We start from the raw sequence: 6,185 nt of genomic DNA, 5'->3' as shown, positions 1-6,185 counted from the left end.
TATCAAAGTTACAGATATGTTTAGCCCACCATTCATAAAGAAATGTGCAACACTTAAAATGAAGTAAAGGTACTAGAAACAGTTGTTAACAAATTGTAACTGTCTGAGTCACCACTCATACTTAGCAGTTCACAGACATAAAAGATTGACAACTATTTAATAATCTATGCCTCACGAAAAATTGGATTCTGGTGTCTTATAAAATATTGTGGACTCTTTATGGATTCTTCTCTGTGAATGGTAACTCTGAAGCATGGAGCCTTCCCAAACTTCTCACAGGTTCAACAGGGCATGGAGCAAAATCTCAACAGATGACCTTGCATTTGCCCTTTTTGAAGGCACTGCCTGGATGGGAACAGCGCACCTAGGATAGCCAGGGGTGACCACCTAAGAGGAGTTCCATATTTGGAATACTTAATTTTTAAAAATCAACAATAAAATTTTTTCATTTTTTTAATTGAGGCATCATTTACATATAGTAAAATTCATCATTTGTACACAGTTCCATGGGTTATGAAAAATGCCCACAGGCATCTAACCAATCCCAAATTCAAGTACCCCCCACCCCAACTTTTCCCATGCCTCTTGCAGTCAGCTCCTTCCCTATTCCAGCTCCTGGAAACCAATGCTCTGGTCTCCATCTCTTCAGATTTGCCTTTTCAAGACTGTGATTATAAATGGACTCATACTTTTATAGCCTTCTGAGTTTGGATTCTTTTAGTATATGCATTTGAAACTCATCTACTGTTGTATATATCAGTAGTTCACTCCTTTTTATTGCTGTGTAGTATTCCATTATATGCAAATACTATAGTTTGTTTATTCATTCACCAAGTGAAGGGATGGTTGGTTTCTTTGTCAGTTTTTGGCAACTGTGAATAAATCTGCTATTAACATTTGGATACAGGTTTTTGAATGAATATAAATTTTTATTTTTATAAGGTAGATACATAGGAGTGGGGCTCCTGGGTCATATGGTAAATATATACTTTTATAAGAAAACACCAAACTGATTCCCAAAGTGGCCACACCATTTTGGTTCCTATCAGTGAAGTCTGAGTGCTGGCTGCCCTGCATCATCATTGGCACATGGTATTGCCATTTGTTTTTTAAATACCATGAGGATTGTGGTATATCAATGGATACATGTTTTTATGTAGCCACAGTAAAATGGAAAAACATTTTGCTATCATGTAACATGAACCAAACGCATCCCTGAGTTTCAGTCCTTGTCAGTTGGGATATAAAGTGTCAGGTTAGACAAAGGATGGGGTAAATCTCAGAGATGAAATGCAACCGTCAGCTATGCAAGATGCCTGTTAATAAAATACTAAGCAAGTCAAATTAAAGGTGACTAAAGCTGTGTAAAAATATTCTAGTTCAAATTAGCCTGGCCAATGTGGTGAATATCCTAATAGTTGGCATTTTAACAGATGTATTTTCTCTCTTTTCTTATCCTTATTAACCAGTGACCTAGGTTTTATATGGAAAATGTTTATTTCCTTATTAAACATGAGCTTAGAGATGTTTTAAATGTAGCAGCAATCATTTACTATGTGTTGAATACTTTAATTCATATAATCATTACAGCAACCCTAAGAGGCAGGCATTATGATACCCATTTTACAGACGAGAAATATTAATCTCAGGGAGGTTGAATAACTTAGCCAAGCTTGCCCAGTTAATTAGTAGCAAAGTAAAGATTTAAACCCAGGTTTGTCTGAACACAAACTCCATGCATTTTTCCAAGGCAGTATGCTAACCAAAAGTATAGTAAAATTCTAAAATGACCCTTACATATATGGTCAAGTAATTTTCAACAAAAATGCCAAGACCATTCAGTGAGGGGAAGTTTTTTCAACAAATGGTGCTGGGGAAACTGGATATTCACATACAAAAGAATGAAGCCGGACCTTTTCCTTACATCATATATAAAAATGAACTCAAAATGGATTAAAGGCATAAACATAAGAACTAAAACTATGAAACTCTTAGAAGAAAAGATAGAGGAAAATGGATCATGACAACGGATTTGGCAATGATTTCTCAGGTATGACACTAAAATCACAGCAACAAAAGAAAAAAAATAGATCAACTGGAGTTCAACAAAAGGAGAAACTTGTGCTTCAAAGGACACTATCAACTGTGAAAAGACAACCCATAGAATGGGAGAAAATATTTGCAAATTATCCATCTGATAAAGTATTAATATCCAGAATACATAAAGAACTTCCTACAACTAAAAACAACAAAACCCAATTAAAAAATGGGCAAAGGATTTGAATAGACATTTCTCCAAGGAGATACACAACTAACTGGCTGATATACACATGAATAGATGCTTAACATTATCAAATGCAAATCAAAACCACAATGAGAGAACACTTCTACTCATTAGGGTGGCTACTATCAAAAAAATAGTAAAGAAATGTTGAGGATGTGGAGAAATTAGAACCCTTGTGCACTGTTGGTCGGAAAGTAAAATGGTACAACCACCATTGAAAACAGTATGGCAGTTCCTCAAAAAATTAAATATAGAGTTACCATATGATCAACTAATTCCACTTCTAGGTATATAAACAAAAGAACTGAAAGCAAGGACTCAAAGAGATATTTGTACACCAAATCCATAGCAGCATTATTTACAATAACCAGAGGTGGAAATAACCCAAATGTCCATTGACATATAAATAGATAAACAAAAATGTGATACACACACACAATGGAAAAGGAATGAAATTCTGATGCATGCTACAACATGGGGGCACCTTGAAGACACTGTGCTATGTGAAATGAACCAGCCACAAAATATTATGTAATATATTATATAATATAAATATTATTATATGATTCTACTTTTATGAGGTACCTAGAATAGTCAAAATTCATAGAGATAGAATGTAGAATAGTTGGTCCCAGGGGCAGAGGCAAGGAGGAATGGATGCTACTGTTTAAGACACAGAATTTCATTTTGGGAAGATGCAGACCTGGAGATGGATGGATGGTGGTGATGGCTGCACAACAATTTGAATAGACTTAATGCCGCTGATCTGCACAATCAAAAATGGTTAAAATGGTAAATTTTGTGTTATGTATATTTTATTACAATTTTTAAAATCCTCTAAAATGAGAAAAATTAGCATATAAGGTTTAAAAGTGATTCACAGAGGGTCCTATGAAAAAGAAACAAAAATAGGAAGCCTGAGGATGTTTGATAAAAATTCTCTACGCCATAGGTCAGAGGAGCGGAGTATAGGTAGATGTGGTATCCTGGGACTCACAATACTTGCAAACAACTTTCTGCATTCTTACGATTTTCCAAGGGGGAAATAATTCCCACCTTGAAAAATGCCCGGAGTTAATACTTTCCTTATATTATTTTAACCACCAGCCACTTCTCAGGCCCAATATTCACCAGCTCTTATAATTAAAGGGGGACAGGTTGAAAAGATGGCACATTAATTAAGGATGAATTACCCTGGACCACTGCAGAGTTCCTCATGTAAGAGTTACATTAATAGTAAAAATCAGCTCCTCATTATTAGGGAGGAAAAGGAGAACTAAGAATGAGATCCTCATTTTCTGCTAGATAGTATTGCTGAGCTGATTTAACATCTTGGATCTTAAGCTCCTCTTGAATTCAGTGAAGCTTCACAACTATTAAAATACTCAGGATTCAACTGATACACCAAAAATAAAATGGAAACTCATCTGCATAACAAAGCCTGGGAAAAAGTAGGTACTGCATCAACCACTGCCAGATCTCAGTTTTTTCAACAAGCTCTGAGTCTTTCAGATGAATACAACACAATAAGCTGCATCATTTGAAGGTTAAGTGCTTGCTTTGGGCAACCAGGATAAAGGGATGCAAGTTAAGATGCAAACATTCTAGCAGTGAGCATACGTGTGTGGGGGCGATGAAAAGGAAAGAATTAAGACGGTTTTTTAAGGTCTTAGAGAGCCCCTATATTTCCTGTTGTGTGAGCTCTCTGTCCTACTCATGTCCCTTTAAACCTAAAAAAGATGTATTCACCACACTTCTTCCAGTCCATGAAATCAAATCTCAAATGTTATCTAACTTCTAGGGTAGGAGCTTAAAACTCCAATACCCTTAAAAGTCAGAGAGGTCCCATAAATTGGAGGAACCAGTCAGGTCTGAGTGGTAAGTACGATACATATTAAGCTTTCTGTAAGTTTAAACAATTTTTTTTTAGGATAAAAAAAATCTGATTTGGATATCCCGATTTAGGATAAAGAGGACTGAATGGAAATCTCTTACTTTGTGTTCAATCTAAATTTAATTTTTCTTGTTGATAATCTTACCTACTTAAAAAAGAAATGAGTTTATTGTAAAAGCACACAGGCACACAGAATAAAAGAGAAAGAAAAGGGATGAGCTGGTGATTGGACTGAGCTTCCTGATAGCCAAGAGAAACAAAGAAATGATGCATTAAAAACTTTCTTTGTCTGGGGGGAAGGGTATGGCTCAAGTAGCAGAGCACATGCTTAATGTACATGAGGTTGTAGGTTCAATTTCCAGTACCTCCTCTAAAAATAAGTAAACCTAATTACCTTCCTCTGCCAAAAAAAAATTAGAAAATAAGAAATAATGAAAGACAATAAAAATCAACATAAAGCATACAAAAATTTTTAATCTTAAAAAACTTTCATTGTCTGATTAATAATTGATCTTATCAGGTCTTTAGGAACACCAAACCTTTTAACTGAAGTTTAGATATTAAGATGGGACCAGATACGACCTGGAAAAGACTATTATGCAGAAGGAAGCAAGAAGAGAGCCAGAGGAAGTTACGTCCTGGGCTGGTGATGACGACTTTCACATTCGTTCCTTCATCAAATACTTACTGAGTGCCTACCATGTGCTAGGGACTGTTCTAGATATTTAGGGCTAATGAATGAAGTAAATAAAGATTTCTATCGCTGTTCTAGCAGAAGTGAGAAGATATGCAAACCATGTAATAAACAAGCACATTAAATGTTATGTGAAAAGTGATATACACTACAGAAAAAAGGAGAAAATGCAAAGCAGGGTACAGGGGATCCGGCATGAGATGGAAATAGTAATAACTGCTCTTCCTTTATCACAAGATTGCTCTGAGAATCAAAGGGAATCATGTGGTGAAAGAGTTTCATAGTTATTTTGTACAATTCAGTAGATAAAATCACTGGAAGGTTGTTTTCCAAAGCTACATAGACACATACACACACACACACGAATGTTCTGGCTGTTAGACTACTCCGAAGGACATCTACCCTGTTTTTTCTCCTAGAAAATAATCATCTGTTAGTAGGGAAATATCCTTGGTTGTTAGCCAATAGCAATTAGGAGATGACATTTCAAAAGATGAAAAGGAATCAACATAAGACCCTGTGCCTTGGTTGGTATCTCTCTAGTTTCCATTCCACTTGTGACACCATTAGGGCCACAATGGCCAGTAAACCAATTACAGCCTCCCTGCAGCCCACTGGTTGCTGGCTTCTCTTTCCTTCACCTGCTGACAGCTGAAGGGGAAACAGTCATACCATCCCTTTCCTTTATCTATACAGGCACATGATGGTTAAACACTCAAACTGACTAGTGGAGTGTTCATCACAACTGAAACTAGTGAGCAAAAGACAAGTTACAGCTGAACCTTGGTATCCATGGGAGACTGGTTCCAGAACCTCTCTCAGATACCAAAATCCACGGATGCTCAAGTTCCTTACATAAAATGTCATATCATATTTGCATATAAGTTACACACTCCCTCCTATATAGTTTAAATCATCTCTAGATTACCTAATACAATGTAAATTTTAGGTAAATAGTTGCCAATGTGTGGCAACTCCAAGTTGTGTGTTTTGAAACATTTTGGAGGCGTTTTCTTTTTTCCCTGAATATTTTCCATCCGTGGTCAGTGGGACCCAGTGAGGTGGAACCCTTGGATGTGGTGAGAGGGCCCACTGTACGTGATGAACTGTCAACAGAATTAACCAAACAACCAAATACATTATGTAAAGTTTCTTTGGAATTTCTTTTTTTTTTTTCATTTTTTTATTGAGTTATAGTCATTTACAATGTTGTGTCAAATTCCAGTATAGAGCACAATTTTTCAGTTATACATGAACATACATATATTCATTGCCACATTTTTTTTCGCTGTGAGCTACCACAAGATCTGTAT

Source organism: Camelus ferus, chromosome 18 (assembly GCF_009834535.1).
Source record: "Camelus ferus isolate YT-003-E chromosome 18, BCGSAC_Cfer_1.0, whole genome shotgun sequence".
In the NCBI taxonomy this organism is placed as follows: domain Eukaryota; kingdom Metazoa; phylum Chordata; class Mammalia; order Artiodactyla; family Camelidae; genus Camelus; species Camelus ferus.
The sequence above is the reverse complement of the archived record's forward strand: the minus strand, read 5'-3'. Positions refer to the sequence as shown.